The 23,662-nt window shown below is 38.1% G+C and overlaps 2 long non-coding RNA genes across 3 annotated transcripts in view; both read left to right on the top strand.

Moving 5' to 3' along the window:
* Nucleotides 1–23,662, top strand: part of LOC141361906 (uncharacterized) — a 593,959-nt gene that overhangs the window by 533,083 nt on the left and 37,214 nt on the right. The window lies entirely within an intron of this gene.
* The window catches only part of LOC141361813 (uncharacterized), a 31,023-nt gene that overhangs the window by 6,501 nt on the left and 860 nt on the right, over nt 1–23,662 (top strand). The window lies entirely within an intron of this gene.

The raw sequence follows: 23,662 nt of genomic DNA, 5'->3' as shown, positions 1-23,662 counted from the left end.
CGTGCATGTGAAAGACAAAAAGAGAGAGAAACACGTGAATGGACAGATATTTGTCTTAATTGTCATTTATTATGACGATCGCACTTATGTATGTATTTTATTTTTTTCCTGTATTATGTATAATTGTTAATCATTATTGATACACAATATTGAATGTTTTTTCCTTTTGTATGAACATTCCTTGAGCTGGATTTTCCTAATTGATGGCGAGCCTCCCATTTCGACCTGATTGGATCACGAATCTAGAGGAAAGGACAATTTTCTATTTTAAATATTTTTCTTCAGACAAGTAAGAGGATACATTTCAGAAACTGTTTCCTTATTTTGTTTGTTTACTTTATTGAACTGAAACATTTCAGAAGCACAATTCTGATAATTTAAGACTGATCAATACTCCAATTGATAAGAACTTTGATCTTGAATACTGATTTCAGTGTGTTACATATATAATTTGTACCATCTTTGTACATTGATTGTGACTGTGATTTCTGTAAATGAGAATTAATTTAGAGGGTGCACCCATAGTATATATAGTTAATTGTATTTTCATTGTTGTTTACTATTTTTTGTGATTAAGGAAAGAAAAAGAAAAAGAAAGGTTTCTCAATACTCAAAGTAAAATAATTAATTAATCAACTTACCTTCTGTCTCTGCTTGTTGCTCACTATCACTGCTACCTCCTCCTTCGTACGGTGCACCCTTCTGATCTTATTATTATGCCTGGTCCATAAGTAAGTGAGTTAATACCCGCTACATAAAGAAAGTACACTTTCATGGCAATATTTCTAAACACATTTAATTAATGATCATTAGACTGATGTGACCTACCAAAGACTTGTTAATTTAAAGTTCATGCAATTCTTTTTTAGTTGTCTGTTAAAATGTTAAAAAATAATAACTTTGAGTTTATTTTTTCTAAGGGATGTAATTATTCAATATTGATAGTTGTTTGATTCCAATTTAACAATATTAAAATGAGGGTTTTTTTTGTTTGGACACATACAACTCGTAATTAATTTATTAAATGTACTTTTGCAAAACAAAAAATCTGATTCATAATTTGACTACCAAACTGTTTTATTGTTAGTGTAAGCATTGTGTTTTTTGTTTGTTTGCAATGCATTCAACTGAAATGAATACATATTTAATTAACTAGATTTGTTTTTCAGTATTTTGAGAAGTACATAATCATATTTCACATACAATAGAAGTAGTTAAAGTACATACTGTAGAAAGATGCATTGAAATCACTTCACTGCACTGAAATCACAGTTCAACTGATTGAATTTAATTTTATATATTTGAATTTATTTGGCAAACTTGTATTTGAAACATTACATTTAATGAGTAATTAAATGTACTGTTAATATACATTAACTTATTTTTAATTTCACATTAATTGCTTGACAGTAGATTGAACAGTGCACTTTAAGTATATTGTAAAAACACTAGAAGCAATTGTAAAAGCCAACAGAGTAATTATGCACTTTAAATATTACTTTATGCATTTTAATTATAGCTATGCTATAATGCTTTATGTTTACAACATCAAGCTTTTATTTTGGCAACCTCAGAAACCGGATGTGTAGTGACGTAATTCAGTTTGGAAGAACGGCGGAAAAAAGACGAAAGAAAGGGGGCGAACCAAGATGGCAGCCTGAACGGACGCAGTTTTTGTGTGCTTGCACCAAATTTGATTTTAGACGCTGCTAATAAGCTACATGTAGTTATTTTTCAATTATACTTGGTTAACACGGTTTTGTGTATTATTGACTAAAGTTTTTGCTGCATCATGGTTCGTAAGCGAGCACTTTCGGCTCACTTAGACAAGTCTAAAAATGCTGATGCTAGCGCACATGCTAGTGCTAGTGCTAGTGGTGGTCACGATTATGCTGTTTATATGAGCGAGGAGGACTCATTTAACTTGGCCGAAGAGGAATTTCCTGCTCTGCCGGTTACTCCATGCAAGCCACCAGATGCTAAAAAAAAACAGTGTCAGTAAATGCTGATGTCTCGTCTCAGCTAGACAACATAAAGCAGCTGATTAACTGCCGCTCGGACGCAATTGAGCAGAAAATCTCTGATCTGAATGTAAAGGTGGATACGGTGACTTCCGAGCTTAAAGCTGTGGCAGCTAAGGTGACGTGCTTAGAGCGACGTGTTGATCAAGTTGAGCAACCGATAGGCCAGATGCAAAGAAGAATGGATGATCTTGAAACCTACATGAGACGACGGAACCTGAAGCTTATAGGTATTCCGGAGGTGGCTGATGAAAACATTCGTCTTGAAGTTGTTAAGATCTGCCAAGCTGTGCTTCCCAGCGAAAAGGAAAAACTTCCGGAAGTTGTTGATGTTGTTCATCGTCTCGGGAAACCACAACGGGGCAACGTTGGCGGTAAGCCTAGAGCTACCATAATCCAGTTTTCCACGCGCACCTACAGAGATGCCATTTGGAAGGCAGCCAGGAATTCTTCGTATCTGCGTGACAACGGGCTGCAGTTTAGGGAGGACTTCTCGAAAGGAGACCGTGAGCGAAGAATGATGTTATGGCCGGAGGTTCAGAAGGCTCGAGCGGCTGGAAAGATTGCTTATATTGTCCGAGCCAGAGCCTTTATACAAGGTGAAGGTGAAATTACTCTCACCTGCTGATTTAATAGTTAACATTACTGTTTACCTTGTTCTGGTTTAAGAAGGATTCGTCTGGAGTGAAATATATGTTAATATATAACATGGTAATTTCACTAACTTTCCTTTAATGAACAATGCAGCAAATTTAATTTACTGCTGTTTACCAATAATATGTTATTTTCTGAACAGTAAGTAGCTTATTTGCACTAAAAAGTTTTCAAATGGTGCTACATTATATTTCTGACCTTTTTGCCTACCTCAATTTCATATAACTACTTAACTAAAATAGGTTATATATTTTTTTTTTCTTTCTTTTTCTGTTGTTCTTGTTCTAGAGATAGTTGTTTATGTCTCTTTCCTTTATTTCCTTGAATGCCAGGGGTTTAAGAGAATCTGTTAAGCGTAAGGCCTTGTTTTTGTTTACTAAACGGTTTAATTCTGATTTTGTTTTCTTCCAAGAATCTCACTCAGTTGCCTCTGATGAAAAATTTTGGCGTGTACAGTGGGGCAATGATATTTGGTTGTCCCATGGATCAGAACACTCGGCAGGGGTTTCTTGCTTTAAAAATAATTTTGGTGGCGAAGTCTTACATTCAGAGAGTGACGAAAATGGCCACTTCATATGTTTAGTTTTAAAAAGCTTCAATATAATATTTATAGTAGTGAATGTTTATGGTTACAACAGAAAATCTGATAATGACCAGTTATTATTTTTGTTAGAAGAGAGACTTCTTTATTGGTTATCCAAATTTCATGATGCTCATTTAATTTTAGGAGGTGATTTCAATGTTGCTTTGAATGAATCTACTGATAGATGGCCACCAGGGCGACCCTCCAATTTAAATTCCAATTTAAAGGTGTTTATGAGTAGGTTTGATCTTGTTGATATTTGGAGAGAAAAAAACTTAGATGACAAGGTGTTTACTTGGAGCAATAAGGAAGGCTCCAGATGTTCTAGGATAGATTTTTGGCTTATTTCTAATAACTTTGATAAGGAAAATATTCATGTTGATATAATGGCAACGCCTCTAACTGACCATAAGGCTATCTCAATTAAAATTAATATTTCTCCAAATTTCAATTGTAACAGACAATACTCATACTGGAAAATGAATAGTTCTTTGCTCAAATTCAATGAAGTGAAACAGGAAATGGAGAGACTCATTAATTTCTATTGGGTAAAAGCCAAAAATGAAGGATTGTTTAATTGTAATTGGGAATTATTAAAATTTGAAATTGGAAAATATTTGAGAAAATTTGGTAGTGCATTAGCTAAATCACAGCGTCTAACAGAAGAGAAAATTGTGGAAGAAATTTTATGTTTAACCAATATTTCCAATGATAATCTACTGGATGAACAGAAAGTACGCCTAGCGGATTTACAAAATAAGTTGGATGATATGTACAAAAAGAGAGCACAAGGAGCCTTTATTCGATCAAGACAAAAATGGTTAGAGCATGGTGAACAGATGTCTGCTTATTTTTTTAATCTTGAAAAGTCTAGAGCTAAATTCAATTCTATTTCCAAACTAAATATTAATGGATCTATTTCAGATGATTTATCTACAATTTCTAGTTTTTGTTATAATTATTACTCCAATTTATACACTTCTAAATTTTGTGAAATGAATATGTCAAATTTTTGCACTTATTTAGAGAATGTAAATATACTTAGTCAAGAGGACCAAACATTTTGTGACTCCCCAATCACAGCTGCGGAAATTAAGGATGCGATTGAGTGTCTAAAATGTAACAAATCACCTGGTAGTGATGGAATTACTGCTGAGTTCTATAAGCAGTTTTCTGATATTCTTGTCCCGTTCCTTTTTGAAGTATATTCTGAAAGTTTAAGGTCCGCTAAACTTCCTGCAACCATGACTCAAGGAGTAATCTCTTTAATTCCTAAACCCAAAAAAGATTTATTGCTTATTGATAGCTGGAGACCTATCAGTTTGTTGAATAATGATTATAAAGTCTTCGCTCTTATTTTTGCCCAAAGGTTTAAATTAGTTTTAGATACAATAATTGATGAAAACCAATCTGGGTTTATGAGGAACAGACACATTATTCAATAATATCAGACTTATTTTTGATCTTATTGACTATTCTGAGCTCATCAAAGATGACAGTTTTATTTTGTTTTTAGATTTTTTCAAAGCTTTCGATACCGTTGAACATCCTTTTATTTTTTATTGTTTAGAAAGATTTGGGTTTGGAAGCTATTTTAACAATGCCATGAGAACTCTTTATGCAAACGGTAACAGTTCAGTTAAATTAAGCCATGGCACCACACAAAGATTTTCTTTAAAAAGAGGTGTAAGACAAGGCTGCCCAGTTTCAGTCTATCTCTTTCTTATTGTTGCGCAGGCGTTTAACCATTATATTAAATCAAGTAATTTAGAAGGTATTCAAGTCAATGGACAAAGCGTGTTGATAAGTCAGTTGGCCGATGATAGTGCTCTTTTCTTAAAAAATGCTAGTCAAATTCAACCTGCAATCAAAATCATTGAGGTCTTTTCAGATGCTTCAGGTCTTTGCCTGAATTTACAAAAATGTGAATTGTTTGCTCTGAAGAGTTGCCATTACGATTCCATTTGTAATATTCCTATTAAGGATGTCCCAGTTTATTTAGGTATGGCTATTTCCAAAAGTGAACAAGACAGAATCTCACTTAATTTTGATCATGTGATCAAGAAGGTTAAAAGTAGGTTTAACCTGTGGCTACAGAGAGATTTGTCCTTGAAAGGTCGTGCTCTGCTGGCTAAAGCGGAAGGAATTTCTAGGCTTACCTATGTTGCCTCTTCAATTCATTCAGATAATAAAAACAATAAGATAATTGATCAAATAATGATAAATTTTCTGTGGAAAAATCGTTTGCATTATATTAGGAAATCAGTCTTAGTTAATTCATATAAAAATGGTGGTCTAGATTATTTAGATTTTTCTGTCCTAAATAACACCTTTAAAATTAATTGGTTGAAGTATTTTTTGAGTAACCCTTCTTCTCTTTGGAATACTGTTGCTAACACTGTTTTTGATCAAATAGGTGGTCTTCCATTTCTGTTAATGTGTGATTACAAAATTGAAAAACTTCCTGTTAAATTGTCAGCCTTTCACAAGCAAGTACTTTTGGCGTGGAAGTTGATCTACAAACACAATTTTTCTCCACACCAGTATTACATTTGGAATAATTGTAACATTGTCTATAAACACAAGAGTATATTCATGAAATCCTGGTTTGACAGAGGGTTTCTTTTGGTTGGTCAGTTGCTGAACTCTCAGGGATACTTGATGACTTATGAGGAGTTTCTTTCATATTTTGAATTTCCTGTAACCCCAAAAGAATATGCCTCAGTAATAGGTGCGGTCTCTTATAGTATTGTATCTTTATGTAGGGGAATATCATACTCAAAACATGCTTCCTTATTTCACCCTGTTGACACTTTCTGTGGGAAAATTTGTTTTTCATCTAGAAAAAAAAATAAGGCTATTCGCTCATTATTTCAGGAAGAAATTGTTAGTAAACCATATGTTATTTTTTATTGGTCAAAGTTCACCCAAAATATTGATTGGACGAAAGTTTGGGTATTACCTAATAAGTATCTTATTACAAATAAAATTAAAGAGATTTCATTTAAGATACTACATAAATTTTACCCTGCAAAGCACTTTTTAACCAGATTTATTAAGGATATTGATGTTAACTGTTCATTTTGTTTATTACAACCAGAAACAGTCCCACATATTTTCTGGCATTGTCAGTATACAAAGAGGCTTTGGTGTGAGGTTTGTAATTTTATAAAGGTTAAAGTACTGTCTAACTTTAGCTTATTATATGAAAATGTAATATTTGGTTTTTTGAATTACGATTTGAAGTTGGATAATGAGGCTTTTATAATCAACCTGTTAATTTCACTTGTGAAGTACCATATTCATTGCTGTAAATTTAGCAACCGGAAACCTTTTTTCTCTGTGGTATTAAAAGAAGTAGAAATATATATAAATACTATTAAGGAAAGTAAAAACAAAAAAGCTGTCAAAACTGTGTATCTGTTTGACAAGTTTAAGTTATTGTGATGTAGCAAGGCCTTTTTTATTTTATTTTTTTTATTTTTTTATATATTAGTATATCTGTATAATCTTGTCTGTATTTATTTGTTGTTTTTATTTTATTTATTTAATATCTTGGATGTTGTATGTGCAATCGATGTCTTACTCCTGTCCCTGGCATTTTGTATTGTTCCTGGTGTTATAGCAATAAAAAAAAAAAAAGACGAAAGAAAGTCTGAAAGGTTCACGGTTAAAACGGTAAAAAGCACGGATAATCTACAAGGTTTTAGCTTCGGTCAATTGGGGAACAAGGTTTGTAAAGTTAATAAAACATATTCAAACTACTTGATGAATGTTATTGTGAAATGTATAATTTAACTTAATGCTTACGAATTGAAACAAAGCAGCTGTGTTACGGTTGAAATGTAATGTAATGCATGGTTTATTTGTTTTACTCAGCTCTTACGTTGGTTGATGACACGGAGAGCAATAAAAATCATTTAACCATCAGTTCTGGCCTTCTCAATATTGACCCGATGCTACAGTAAGAGCTTGACCACCGCTACAGCCTGCATGACGTAGTTACGAGATTCAACGGCAATACCCGCGACGTCCAGCAGGTGGCAGAAGTTGGTCAGAAAATACAACAGTTCAACTAAAAGCACTCAAAATGGAAGGATCACAGGCTGCTTCAGTAAGTCAAATGGATGTAAATGAACAGATCACAAGTTTACAACAAGAAATTCAAGATTTAAAGAACTCACTTGAAGCTGAAAGTGAGGATAGACAAAACATTAAAGATTCAATCACATGCAAGGAACAAATTTTAACAGAGCTTCAAAACAAAGCTCAAAGCATATCAGAATTACCAAGACGTTCTGAAAGAGTTAAAGTACAAACGGAAAAGAAACATATCAAAGGGGAAGAAATTAGTAAAAGGGAAAAAAGACTAACAACTCTTTATGAACAATGGAAAACACAGGTACGTGAAACAAGAGAAAAGTTAAAATCAGATATCACAGACAAGGAGATGTCAGAACTTGCAGATATAACAGAGCAAAGGAGAGATGATGTATTAAGGTTATATTCAGAAATAAGGAACCAAATGGCACCATCATCTGACATAAGGAGGAAGATTGATGCATGTGATGCAATAACTTATGACGTTGTAAGGATAATTCTGGAAAGATTAAGTGGTGTTGATGAGGAATTTGATGCAGAGCGTGAAAGAACTCGTTTGCGTGGACTTTTAAAACATGATTACGCCCAATCCATATACGGCTCAACCGCAGCATCAAATCGCAGCCAACGGTCCTCAGCTTCACAGCTCACAGCACAACGAGCCGCCACAGCAGCTGAGCTAGCTGCAAAGGAGGCTGAATATGAGACTGTACTAGAGGAATTAAGACAACAGGAAAAGATAAAAGCTCTAGAAGAGGAGCACAAGAAACAAATGGCAGCTCAAACATCTGAGTTAGAACGCTTAAAGGCACAGAAGGACGTGAAAGCAGCTCGAGCTAGGTTTGAAGCATATGACAGAGAGTTATCACAGGTGAATGATGTACAGTCAATAAAAAGTAAACAGGTGAAACCATACTTCATACCCAAACAGCCCACATTAGCACTTTCTTTCACTCCTGCGCAGACAACTCCACCTAATTTCACTCAACTAGCTAAAGACATACAGGACAGCATTAAACTGAACAGACTTCCCACTCCAGAACCAACAGAGTTTAGTGGTGAATCACTAATCTTTATTGAATGTAAATCCACGTTCATATCACTGATTGAACAACAGGGCATCTCAACAGCAGATAAGTTGTACTATTTAAAGAGATATGTAACGGGCCCAGCTCGAAAATGCCTTGAAGGGACTTTTTTCCGAAACGATGAGGAGGCATACAAAGACGCTTGGGACAAATTGAATCAGAGGTACGGCCAGCCATTCGTGATACAGAAAGCATTTAGAGAAAGGCTAGCAAACTGGCCTAAGGTTCAGCCTAGAGATGCTGATGGACTGAGAGCATTTGAAGATTTCATAAACGTAAAGGGTCTACAAATACTCAATGACAGCGAAGAGAACCAAAAACTGTTGCACAAACTACCAGACTGGATAAACGCAAGATGGAACAGGCAGGTAACAAAGACTTTATTGGAGGGCGGAGAGTTTCCAAGTTTTAGCGCTTTTGCCTCTTTCCTCTCGCTAGAAGCCGAAGTCGCCTGCAATCCCGTCACCTCCATTCATGCACTTCGCTACACTGAAACAAACAGCGACAAAAGGTACACAAAGGAAATCAAAGGAAACAAGGCAAGTGTATTTAACATAAATGCAACTGTAGAAAGTGATAAAAGGATGATAACAAAAATACCTAACGGCTCACCATGCACAATGTGCCAAGGCACCCATCAACTTCACCAGTGCCCTGACCTCTTGAAAATGTCCCTAGAAAACATATTCAATTCAATTCAATTCAATTTTATTTATATAGCGCTTTTCACAAGTGGTGATTGTTTCAAAGCAGCTTTACATTAATAGAAGCAGTGGAAAGCACAGAAAAACGACAGATAGCAGAACATAATACACGATAGCACAAGCAGCTAAATTTGATGCGGCTATGAATCAACATTATAAGCGTGCGTATTGCTAATGTAACGTAAAGAAGAGGGTGCTAAGTTAAGCCCAAGAGGGCTGCCTCCCCGGGTTGAAAAACCCCCTAGGAGAAAAAAAACCCCAGGCTCAGCCGGGGAAGTAAAAAAAAGTCATAGGAGGGAAAAACCCTTGGGAGATATATTTATATTGAAACGATTAAGGAGATTAGGCGGAGGTTAAGCGGGTTCTGCCGGTGGTCGTTGGTCATGCATCAGCTGGGCATCACGTTGAAGGTCTGCCGGTGGGTCAGAGGTGTGCCGACTTTCACATTTACCGGAACTGGGTCTGTTTGTCTCATTGTCCTCGGAGAAAAGGACGAGACATAAAGAAAGAAAAACAAAACCCAATTAGCGTAGGGGCCATTCATATGTATACACCTGTACATATACACAAACATATATCCATATATATCCACACATATCTATATATACATATATACACATATATATACATACACATACACACACATACACATATATATACACACATACATATACACACATATATATATACACATATATACACATACACATACATATACATACACACACACACATATACACACATATATACATACACATATATATATATATATGTATATATAAATATATATATATATATATATATATATATATATATATATATATATATATATATATATATATATATATATATATACATATACACATATATACACATACACATATATATATATATACATATATACACACATATATATATATATATATATATATATATATATATATATATATATATATATATATATATACACATACACATACATACATATACATACACACATACACACATATACACATACATACACACACATGTACATATACGTATTGAAGATACAACGTCATCCTAGTGAAAGACTCTGCACAGTTTGGTTTAAGGAGAATGAGAAAAATGCACGGGACGGCGAATGTTTTGGAAATGGGTGCAGTGACACCCTTTTAAGGACTGAAGTCCCGCCCCCGACTAGTGGGCTTAACACCACAAATCTATACCCATCGTGCTTTATTGAAGTCCGGACGAGCAAGGGAGTAAAGGGGAGACGGGGACGTGACTGCGCCAGCCATCTCCCTGATGCCTGTCTGGGCTTCACAGTACTCCCCTACTCGACTCAGAAACCTCAGGAGAAGGGCCGAGCAAGTGATAACATAATTCCATACATAACTTTCAATCACTCCTCTGCGCTTGGCAATTAATGGCCCGATTCGGGGATTTATTGGTGTAGTTTTGAAGTTTTGGCCTTGTATTGTGGTTTGTATGTGCACAGAGTAGCGTTTCTTTTCCTTGTATGTAGCCTTTTCTATTTTATACGTGACCTTTGTTTTTAAAAGTTTATGCCCGGCTCATGGTTTGCTGCACATATGTAAACGAGTAAGGAGAGATTAAACATTTTCTTAAGAATATTTAGTTTATTTATTTATTAGGTTGTTCAAGCTATCTATTGTGAGATGAGTACCATTAATAAAAAAATTATGTGAATGCCTTGTTGAAGATAAAAGTTTTAAGTCTAGATTTAAAATTATCGACTGTGTCTGATTCTCGGACATCGGTTGGTAAATCATTCCAGAGCTTAGGGGCTAAGTAGGAAAACGACCTTCCACTTTTAGACACTTTTGATAGTCTAGGGATAATCAAGAGACCAGAATTTTGCGACCGTAGTGTGCGTGATGGATTGTATTCTGATAGTAATTCTCTAAGATATGAGGGTGCTAGGCCATTTAAAGCTTTGTAGGTGATTAGTGATATTTTAAATTGTATGCGATATTTAACTGGTAGCCAGTGTAAAGATGCCAGAATTGGGCTTATGTGGTCATACTTTTTAGATCGAGTAAGTACCCTTGCGGAAGCGTTTTGAACTAGCTGAAGCTTGTTTACTTGATTTGCATGGCATCCCCCGAGTAGCGAGTTACAGGGGTTGAGTGGTGGCTGCCTGGGTAGCTACGATGTTTTCCCTTATAGACGTAATTTTGTTAGAAAAGAAGTTCATGAAGTCGTTACTATTGTGTTGAAGTTTACTATTGGTTTCTGTTTGTTCTTTATTTCTAGTCAGTTTTGCAACCGTGCTGAAGAGGAAACGAGGGTTATTATGATTCTCATTTATAAGCCTGCTAAGATAGGTAGATCTGGCGGTTTTAATAGCCTGTCTGTATTGTTTAACACTCTCTTTCCATGCTGCACGCCATACCTCTAACTTTGTGGTTCTATAATTTCTTTCCATTTTCCTAGTTGCCTTTTTGAGTGCTGCGGTGTGATGATCATACCATGGAGCTGGCGGTTTTTCTTTGATTCTCTTTCTTCGAATGGGAGCAACGGCATCCAATGTGTTAGAACAGACATTGTTTAGGTTTTCTATTACAATATCTAGATCGTCAGAGTTATCTGCTACATGTTTAATTTGGGACAGGTCTGGAAGAGTGCTAATAAATCTATCTTTAGTGGTGGAAATTATTGTTCTGGCTAATCTGTAGCATGTTGTGGATTGACTGATCCTATCTAGAAGTACAGTGTATGACACAAGGTAATGGTCAGAAACTGCATCACTCTGAGGTGATATTTTGATGTCATTAATATTGAGCCCGAGTGACAGAATTAAGTCTAATGTGTGCTTACAAGTATGCGTTGGACCTGTCACGTTTTGTCTAATATTGAGAGAATTTAGAACATCCATAAATGCACGTCCTAGTGCATCTTTTGGGTTATCCACATGAATATTAAAATCACCAACGATAAGAGCTTTATCTACAGTGACTACAAGCTCAGACAGGAAATCTGCTATTTCTTTAAGGAAATCTGCATGGTGGCCCGGAGGTCTATATATTGTAGCTAAGGCAAAAGAGAGCTGTTTGTGGTTACGATCGGTTATTTCCATATTTAACAACATTAGTTCGAATGATTTAAATTTTACTTCAGATTTTTGGTTTACTTTAAAAATTTTGTTGTATATTGTAGCTACACCACCCCGTCTCCCCTTTAATCGAGGTTCGTGTTTATAATAATAGTCTTGTGGGGTGGATTCGTTTAAACTAATGTAGTCGTCTGCTTTAAGCCAGGTTTCTGTTAAACAGAGTGCATCTAAGTTTTGGTCTGTAACTATTTCATTGACAATAGGTTCTTTATTGGTAAGCGATCTAATGTTAAGAAGGCCGAATTTTAATATTCGAGGTTCATCTGTTAAAGTATGGTTGTCTAATTTTATATTAATCAGATTTGTACCAGATGTGGCAAGCGGTGCTCTGTATTTATTTGTTCGGGGAACAGATACAGTTGAAATGTGTTGATATTCTGGTAAGATTGACTCGAAGTGCTGGGATATAAGTGATCTTGACATATCACGGCAGCTAACAGATGGACGGTTAAGCCGATCCATCTGTTGTCTGACTTGTACCCTGAATAGTCAGACTGTATTCGAAGTAAGACTATTGGTCAGATTTATAGAGAGAATCGCACTTCCTTCCTGAGATGGATGGAGGCCATCTCTCTTTAGCAGGTCAGGTCTCCCCCGAAAATGCTTCCAATTGTCTATAAACCCTACGTTATGCTGAGGGCACCATTTTGACATCCAGTCGTGAAGAGACAATAATCTACTGTAAGTTTCATCCCCCCGGTAGGCGGGGAGGGGACCAGAGCATATTACATTGTCTGACATTGTTTTAGCAATTTCACATATCTCTTTAATATTATCTTTGGTGATCTCCGACTGGCGGAGTCTGGTGTCATTCGTGCCGGCGTGAATAACAATTTTAGAAAACTTACGCTTAGCATTAGCCAGCACTTTAAGTTTTGATCTAATGTCTGAAGACCTGGCTCCCGGTATACAATCGACTATGGTGGCTGGTGCCTCAATGTTTGCCTTCCTAAGTATCGAATCTCCAATGACCAAGGCACTTTTAACAGACGTCTCAGTCGGTGTGTTGCTTAGAATATCGAACCTGTTTGAAATTACCAGGGGGGTCTTGGGTGGGCACCGGAAAAGACTTTGCCGCCTGACAGTCACCCAGTTAGTCGGCCCCCTTGACTCAGATGATGGAACCGAGCTATGTGTATTACGTTTAACACTAGGCGCACCCGAAACAGTGTTTGTAGCATTAGCGGTATTAGCGTTTGTAGCATTAGTGGTATTAACGTTTGTAGCATTAGCGGTATTAGCGTTTGTAGCATTAGCGGTATTAGCGTTTGTAGCATTAGCGGTATTGCTGTCATCAACTAGCGTTTGGATGCGCGCTTCTAGTTCGGCAATCTTCTCCGTCAGCCTTACTACTTCAATACACTTAGCACAAGTAAACCCCTCTGTGCTGATGGAAGAAGCTAAACTGTACATGTGGCAAGTAATGCAGGTTACAATAACAAGCGGAGTCTTACCGCTTTCATGTTGGGTGATGGCGTCTTCGGTCACCTGGACGCGGTCCGTGAAGCTACATCGCGAGGGAAGCTCACTCGCAGCACGCCCCGATCGCCTGCGGACGTCTGTAGCCAGTGTGATGTGAGGCAAGCTGAATCTGCGACGGCCGGGGAGCGGCTCCTCCACGGCTTCCCGATCGCTTTCATTCTGGGCGATGGCGTCTCCGTTCCCTCGAGCGCGGTCCGTGAAGCTGCACCGCGTAGGGTGTTCGCTTTTTGCACTTCTCGGCCGCTTGTGGATGTGTGGAGCCTGGGTGAACTGGGCGCTGTACTTCGCGTAGGATCTGCGATAACCGGGTATCAACTGCTCCACAGCTTCCCGCTCAGGTGAGGACAGGTCTGAATAGCATACAGTGGATGAGTCCGCCATTAGATCGGCTGTTTGTTGATGCTAGCGGGCTATATGCTAACACTGGGTGTTTAGCAGTGATAAATCGTTTCACGTGGTAGTACTGCTCAATAGTCGTCACGGTAAAGTATTCTTGAGATAAACGAATATGTTATATTATATAAATAGGAACAAGGTAGTCAGAAAATAGGATTTGGATGATAAACTCGACGGAGCTCTGATGCACGACGCTCACTCTGACTCTCACTCTGACTCCAGACGAGTAACCATACACACGCAGCTATGACACGCAGCTATGACACGCATCCATAAGGAAATATGTGAAAGACAATAGACTTTGTTATGGTTGTCTAAAACAAGGACACAGTGCTAAGGACTGCAAACGCCGCCTCACCTGTGAAACTTGCACAAAGCAACACCCAACGTGTCTTCATGATGAAAATTACAGGAACAGTCTGCAAAGAGAAACACGTGTAAACTAGGGTTGCCGCGGTGACAGAATTTTCCCACCGGTTAATCGGCGCGTCACAAACCCGGTGATCCCGGTATCACCGTGTGGGAGGGGCTTATAAATGCGCATGCAGACGTGCACATTTTACTTTCACTTTTGAATTACGCAACTGTTTAAATGCAGTTCTTGCGTACGCTGCGTATGAATTTGCGTGCAATTTGAGTGCAACAGCTGGTTTAATTAAGTGCTTGAGTCAATGTGTGCAGGTAATTCTGACAGAACCCGACAGTCCCAAGCAGAGCAACCAGCTACTTCTCCATAAAGCGCTGCTTGAATGATGGGTTTATTTTTCTTGATGAAAAACACAACAACAAAACGATTTCGCTTATATTAAACATCATATATGTATATTATAACAAAAACGAGTAAGCACGCGGCTTCTGCTATCATCTGGTCAGTCAGCTTGCCTCACACACTCTGATAGAAATAAATGAAATCTGACACCTGCTGCTCTGTGACGGGACGCGGGTTCAGCTCCGCTCAGCAGACACATTCAGTTAGTGTGTTTGCTCTCTCTAACGAAACTAAATGATTTAATTACACGAAAATATCAAAACGACGGTGAAAGACGGTGTCCCGGTGGGCAAGTGTTGTAACCGGTGAGAGGCTGAAGCACCGGTAATCACCGTTTCACCGACTATCGCGGCAAGCCTAGTGTAAACACAATCAATGCAACTCAAGGTAACTTACCTGAAACAGCAACAGCCATGTCACTTAACGTTGCCAGATCTGAACAGTCAGTCAGCACTTCAATGATTGTTCCAGTGTGGCTCTCGACGACCACCAAACCACTCAAAGAAAAACTGGTCTATGCGTTACTAGACACACACAGTGACACTGTTTTCATTAATCAGAATGTCACGCATGAGCTGCAGGCAGATGTTTGTCCAGTGAAGCTGAAACTTACTACTATGATGGGTAAAAATGCAGTTGTAAGCAGTGGAAAGGTGTCTGATCTTTTAGAAAGAGGTTATAACTCAGCCACAGTCATAAAGCTCCCCACTGCATACACAAAGGATTACATACCTGCTAACAGAGAACACATACCTACCTGTGAAACAGCCAAACAGTGGAGTCACTTGCTAAAAATAGTAGACGAGATCCCTCCACTTCTCAGTTGTGAAGTAAGTCTCCTCATAGGCTATACTTGTTCTAAAGCTCTTGCACCCAAACAAGTAATCTTAGGCAAAGAAAACGAGCCCTATGCCATTCACACTGATTTGGGATGGAGCATAATTGGCAACTCGACACCAGACGGCGAAACAGACATGGCGAGCAGCCTCTGTCACCGAGTCACTGTTAAAGAAATCCCTCCTTCTACTCCAGCAGATGCAATACGTGCTCTGGAAAGAGATTTCAAGGAGACCGACGGAAATGAAAGGACTGTGTCACAAGATGATTTAATATTCCTTCAGAATCTCGAGCATGGCATAACATGGACTGAAAATGGACATTTTGAAATGCCATTAACATTTAAAGAAAAACCACAAATGTCAGATAACAGACAACTCGCTGAAACCAGACGATACCTGCTCAAAGACAAATCAAATACACTCACAACTGTGACTGAAAGACAAAACGCAGAGACTGTGATTATCAAAGACCTGCAAAGACACGCATACCAAAATGAAATGGAGACACTAAGCAAAGGCAAACAGCTTTCAAAGAACGACAAAATGTACAACTTGGATGTCTTTTTGGACAAGGACAATGTGCTCAAGGTGGGAGAAAGGGTCCAGCACTCATCGCTGCCCAGCTCTTTTAAACATCCAACAATCATACCGAGAGAACATCACATCACAAAACTGATAATTGCTCACTGTCACGAAAGGGTCAATCATCAAGGAAAGGGCTTCACAATGAACGAGATACGATCCAATGGCTATTGGATTCCAAAGTTGAGTCAAACGGTTGCATCCTACATTCGCCAGTGTGTGCTTTGTCGGAAACAAAGGAGACCTGTGGAAGGACAAAAAATGAGAGACTTACCCACAGAAAGAATTGAACAATCTCCGCCTTTCACATATTGTGGAACAGACGTTTCTGGACCGTTCCTGACCAAACAAGCAAGGAAAGAATATAAAAGAGCTTCTGCTCATCTACGCGAGATGAGGTTCGTCTTGCAAAAGAGGCCAGCAAGAAAAATGAAAACCTCAACCCCTCTGCCTCCCCCAGGACAGTTCGTTAAGGAGGACTTGTATGCACAAAAACGATGGCGTCAAGTACAGTACTTGCTCGAACAGTTTTGGAGCAGGTGGAAAAAAGAGTACCTGCAGAACATAATGGTCAGACAAAAATGGCACAAGCCTAAAAGAAAAAAAACATGTAAATAGGAGACATAGTAATGGACAAAGATGAAATGGAACCACGATCCCAGTGGAAACTTGGAAGGATATTGGACATTGTAAAAGATACAGATGGACTTGTCAGAAAGGTCAAAGTAGGCTTTGCAGACAGAAATCTTACCAAAAAGGGTCAACGTGTGAACAAAATGTCTGTAGTAGAACGCCCAGTTCATAAGTTAGTTCTACTATTAGAAGATTGTGAAAAGTAAATTTACAATGCTTAAGTGTATTGAAAGTTAAAGTTGTAATATGCTTACGAGGTTATTTCTATATTTTGGTTAAGTAACTTGAAGAAATTATTTGTGTTTTAGTTGTATAACAGCCAGTGCTTTAAGTGGGCCGGAACGCCCCGGTACTCAGTACCGCCACTTCTAAAAATAGCTCTTGAGCGTACCACCACCTCTCCGTGCGCCCAGAACGTGCTTTTAGCGTACCGGAACGCTCATTTGCACATCTGTTTAAAAATCAGAGGTTTAATTTAATCCTTTGCTGCGCTGCGGCTTTTCAGGGCGCCCTTAATGTACGCTTCCTAATTCGTCCCACCGAGAGCAGAGACTACATTACCCATACACCCTTGCGTTTACAAGTTAAAAGCGCATGCGTCGGACGGTCAGCAGTGTCAACGTGCTCTGGAGAGGTGTGTGAAACGCGCAACCATAGCTGCTCGGTTAAAATGAAAATACAATGAACACTTAATATGCCCTCCTTGTTTTAGACTCTGAGTAGTAAAAGATCACGGTCAGAATCAGGGGACTCGCTGGCTGACATCCCACCAAGCCAGAATGATAGCTGCAGGTCAGAAGCAAGCCTTGTAGGTACGTGATAATCTCCGCTGTCGCGGCTGTCAGTTTGGTTCCCCTCGACGCAACTTCGGATTTCCTCAGGCGATGTGCAGAAAACATTCTTGAAATTGTAATAGACATTTAGTTTAATTGCTAAACTACAAGTGAGCGAAATTTAAATGAATTTGAACCACCTACACAGTAGTTTTACCACCCGCAAAATGGAAAACAATGGGACAAAATAAATGACTTTCGAGTTTAAAATGGCCAGTATTTTGTTATTCTTGAACCCATAGACATGGTCTTGGTGTCATTTTAAAAAAAAATGTTAAGCTCTTTCTATCTGAACAACTAGTTTTAGCATTTAACCATGCTGAAAATGTTACTCACATATCTACCTTTTGCACATTTTATTTATGTTCAAAAGCTCTACAGTAGCTCTTTCTAATGGTATATTTTTTCAAAATCCTTTTGCACATTTTATTTATGTTCAAAAGCTCTACAGTAGCTCTTTCCTTTCCAATGGCATTTTTTCAAAATCCTTTTGCACATTTTATTTATGTTCACTGGCTATTTCTAGCTCAAGCAAATCCAGAAACTTATAAAAGGATTTATTATTTTTTACAAGGTCGTCTGTTGACTGCTGAATATAAAACCCCTTCAATATTGGAGTCGAGTCAGCAAAAAAAAAAAAAAAAAAAGATTTTATATATATATATATATATATATATATATATATATATATATATAGAGTACCGGCACCTCTTTTTCAATTCAATTCAATTCAATTCAATTTTATTTATATAGCGCTTTTCACAATACTCAATTGTTTCAAAGCAGCTTTACATTAATAGAAGCAGTAAAAGCACAGAAAAATGACAGATAGCACAACATAATACACAATAGCATAAGCTGTCAAATTTGCTGAGGCTATGACTCGACATTATGAACGAGCGTATTACTAATGTAACGTCTAGGAGAAGAAGCTAAATTAAGCCCAAGCAGGCTACCTCCCCGGGGTAAAAAACCCCCTAGGAGAAAAAAAAACAAAAACCCCGGGTTGTTTAGCCGAGGAAATAAAAAATAAAAAGTCCTAGGAGGGAAAAACCCTTGGGAGATATATATGTATATAAACACATATAAACGGATAAGGAGATTAAGCGGGGATTAAGCGGAGATTAAGCGGGTTCTGCCGGTGGTCGTTGGTCAGGCATCAGCTGGGCATCACAGTGATGGACGACCAGTAGATCAGAGGTGAGTCGACTTTCACATCTACCGGAACTGGGTCTGTTTGTCCCATTGTCCTCAGGGTCGAGGACAGGACAGGGAGAGAAAAACAAAATCATATTAGCGTAGGGGCCGTTCACATGTAATGCAAGTGTCACACAGTGATGTGGTTTAATCAGCTTAGTTTCAGACAGACTAACTATTGCGGCATAATTATATTATCCACAGTTGAGGATTTTGCAAATTGGGGGCCCACTGCGACGGTATATATGGTAACTAAGGGTCACCTTCTGATTTTTAATATAAAGAGAAAATGAAACCTGTCGACCCGTTTGACTAAGGCCTGTAACCCCACTGTCGTCGTTAATGCAGGTTCAGTGGCAAACGGGTCTATATTGCATGCTATTTACAAGATCACGAGAAAACGCCAACATCGCAACCTGACCATACGTGCCAACCCGTTTGACTAAGGCTGGAGGCCCCACTGTCGTCGTTAATGCAGGTTCAGTGGCAAACGGGTCTGTATGGCATTCTATTCACAAGACACAAAAAAGCGCCAAAATCGCAACCCGACCATACGTGCCAACCCGTTTGACTAAGGCTGGAAGCCCCACTGTCGTCGTTAATGCAGGTTCAGTGGCAAACGGGTCTGTATGGCATAGTATTCGCAATAAAAAGAAAGCGCCAAAAGCCCAACCCAACCGTACGTGCCAACCCGTTTGACTAAGGCCGGATGCCCCACTGTCGTCGTTAATGCAGGTTCAGTGGCAAACGGGTTTGTATGGCATACTATTCACAAGAACACGAAAGTTCCAAAATCGCAATCCGACTATACGTTAAGATAAGGTTTTTATTTATTTATTTGGTTGGTCTGTTTTATGACCGCGAGTGCTTTGTTCGGTACAAATAACTATTTTGAGTTAAGTACTTTTACTAGACAAATTATGCGAATGCTTTGTTGAAGAGAAAAGTTTTAAGTCTAGATTTAAAATTATCGACTGTGTCTGATTCTCGGACATCGGTTGGTAAATCATTCCAGAGCTTAGGGGCTAAGTAGGAAAATGACCTTCCACTTTTAGACACTTTTGATAGTCTAGGGATAATCAAGAGACCAGAATTTTGTGACCGTAGTGTGCGTGATGGATTGTATTCTGATAGTAATTCTCTAAGATATGAGGGTGCTAGGCCATTTAAAGCTTTGTAGGTGAGTAGTGATATTTTAAATTGTATGCGATATTTAACTGGTAGCCAGTGTAAAGATGCCAGAATTGGGCTTATGTGGTCGTACTTTTTAGATCGAGTAAGTACTCTTGCGGAAGCGTTTTGAACTAGCTGAAGCTTGTTTACTTGATTTGCATGGCATCCCCCGAGTAGCGAGTTACAATAGTCTATTCTAGAGGTCATAAAAGCATGGATAAGCTTCTCTGCGTCAGATGTAGACAGTATATGGCGTATTTTCGAGATATTTCTAAGGTGGAAGAAAGCTGTACGGCAGACGTTGGCGATATGACTATCGAAGGATAAGTTGCTGTCGAACATCACACCTAAGTTCCTTACCGTGGAAGATGGCACCACAGTGCAGCCATCTATGTGCAACGTGTAATCTGACATATTATGTTTGTAGCGATTCGGTTCAATAATAAGTATCTCTGTCTTATTGGAGTTCAGCTTAAGAAAGTTATGTGCCATCCAGTCACTAACATCGCTAAGGCAGTCTGTTAGCTTAGAAAACGTGTGTGTTTCGCTGGGATGTGAGGAGATGTAGAGCTGGGTATCATCCGCATAGCAGTGAAAACTTATGTTATGTTTCCTGATAATGTCTCCTAGAGGTAACATGTATAACGAGAACAGGATAGGACCTAAAACCGATCCCTGCGGTACACCGTATTTAACCAGGGAGTGATATGACTCTTCCTCGTTTACATAAACAAAGTGATAGCGATTGGTTAGATACGACCTAAACCATGCTAGCGCCTGACCACTGATACCAACATAGTTTTCTAGTCTATTGAGTAAGATTGTATGATCTATTGTGTCAAAGGCTGCACTAAGGTCTAATAATATAAGAATTGAGATTTCACCACGATCGGATGTTAATAGGAGGTCATTTGTAACTCTAAGCAACGCTGTCTCTGTGCTATGGTGGGGCCTGAATCCTGATTGGAACTTTTCATATGTACTATTATTTGTCAAAAATGTGCGTAACTGGCTTGCCACTACCTTTTCTAATATTTTCGAAAGAAAAGGGAGATTTGAGATTGGTCTAAAGTTATTAAGCTCTCCCTGATCAAGCTGTGGTTTTTTAATCAGCGGTTTAATAACTGCTAGTTTGAAAGATGTTGGAACGTATCCTATTTCTAGCGATGAGTTAAGGATATTTAGAACCGGGGTTGACACTACAGGAAATACCTCTTTAAGTAGTTTTGTGGGAACGGGGTCTAATATACAGGACGATGATTTGGATGACGTTACTAATTTAGAGAGCTCTTCTATTGTAGTAGGTTTAAATGAATCAAGATGTTCGTGTGGTAGTCTAGTGTTAAGTGAACTAACGGGTAGAGTGGTGGCTGCCTGTGTAGCTACGATGTTTTCCCTTATAGCCGTAATTTTGTTAGAAAAGAAGTTCATGAAGTCGTTACTATTGTGTTGGAGTTTACTATTGGTTTCTGTTTGTTCTTTGTTTCTAGTCAGTTTTGCAACGGTGCTAAAGAGGAAACGAGGGTTATTATGATTCTCATTTATAAGCTTGCTAAGATAGGTAGATCTGGCGGTTTTAATAGCCTGTCTGTAGTGTTTAACACTATCTTTCCATGCTGCACGCCATACTTCTAATTTTGTGCTTCTATAATTTCTTTCCATTTTCCTAGTTGCCTTTTTAAGAGCAGCGGTGTGATGATCATACCATGGAGCTGGCGGTTTTTCTTTGATTTTCTTTTTTCGAATGGGAGCAACGGCATCCAATGTGTTAGAACAGACATTGTTTAGGTTTTCTATTACAATATCTAGATCATCACAGTTATCTGCATGTTTAATTTGGGACAGGTCTGGAAGAGTGCTAATAAAGCTATCTTTAGTGGTGGAAATTATTGTTCTGGCTAATCTGTAGCATGTTGTGGATTGAGTGATCCTATCTAGAAGTACAGTGTATGACACAAGGTAATGGTCAGAAACTGCATCACTCTGAGGTGATATTTTGATGTCATTAATATTAAGCCCGAGTGACAGAATTAAGTCTAATGTGTGCTTACGAGTATGCGTTGGCCCTGTCACGTTTTGTCTAATATTGAGAGAATTTAGAACATCCATAAACGCACGTCCTAATGCATCTTTATGGTTATCCACATGAATATTAAAATCACCAACGATAAGAGCTTTATCTACAGTGACTACAAGCTCAGACAGAAAATCTGCTATTTCTTTAAGGAAATCTGCATGGTGGCCCGGAGGTCTATAGATTGTAGCTAAGGCAAAAGAGAGCTGTTTGTGGTTACGATCAGTTATTTCCATATTTAACAACATTAGTTCAAATGATTTAAATTTTAGTTCAGATTTTTGGTTTACTTTAAAAATTTTGTTGTATATTGTAGCTACACCACCCCCTCTCCCCTTTAACCTAGGTTCGTGTTTATAATAATAGTCTTGTGGGGTGGATTCGTTTAAACTAATGTAGTCGTCTGCTTTAAGCCAGGTTTCTGTTAAACAGAGTGCATCTAAGTTTTGGTCATTAATTATTTCATTAACAATAGGTTCTTTATTGGTAAGCGATCTAATGTTAAGAAGGCCGAATTTTAACATTCGAGGTTCATCTTGTAATGTATTGTTTTCTAATTTTATGTTGGTCAAATTTGTACGTGATGTGGCAAGCGGTGCTCTGTATTTGCTTGTTCGGGGAACAGATACAGTTGAAATGTGTTGATATTCTGGTAAGATCGACTCGAAGTGCTGGGATATAAGTGATCTAGACATATCATGCCAGCTAACAGACGGACAGTTAAGCTGATCCGTCTGTTTCCTGACCTGGGCCCTGGATAGTCATACTATATCAGAATTAAGAATATTAATCAGATTTCTTTTGGGCCACTTAAAGCACTGATAACAGCAAATAATTTGGTGGGAGTGTAAAAGCCAAACAGAGTAATTATGCACTTTAAATATTACTTTATGCATTTTAATTATAGCTATGCTATAATGCTTTATGTTTACAACATCAAGCTTTTATTTTGGCAACCTCAGAAACCGGATGTGTAGTGACGTAATTCAGTTTGGAAGAACGGCGGAAAAAAGACGAAAGAAAGTCTGAAAGGTTCTCGGTTAAAATGGTAAAAAGCAAGGATAATCTACAAGGTTTTAGCTTCGGTCAATTGGGGAACAAGGTTTGTAAAGTTAATAAAACATATATTCAAACTACTTGATGAATGTTATTGTGAAATTTATAATTTAACTTAATGTTTACGGATTGAAACGAATGTAAGGAGCTGTGTTACGGTTGAAATGTATGTAATGCATGGTTTATTTGTTTTACTCAGCTCTTACATTGGTTGATGACACGGAGAGCAATAAAATTCATTTAACCATCAGTTCTGGCCTTCTCAATATTGACCCGATGCTACAGCAATTATGAAAGTAGATATAAAGTTGTAATAAAGTACCAATTAAGTTGTTCCAAAAAATCACTCTTAATGGCAA

This window comes from Misgurnus anguillicaudatus, chromosome 3 (assembly GCF_027580225.2).
Source record: "Misgurnus anguillicaudatus chromosome 3, ASM2758022v2, whole genome shotgun sequence".
Lineage (NCBI taxonomy): Eukaryota > Metazoa > Chordata > Actinopteri > Cypriniformes > Cobitidae > Misgurnus > Misgurnus anguillicaudatus.
The sequence above is the reverse complement of the archived record's forward strand: the minus strand, read 5'-3'. Positions and strand labels throughout refer to the sequence as shown.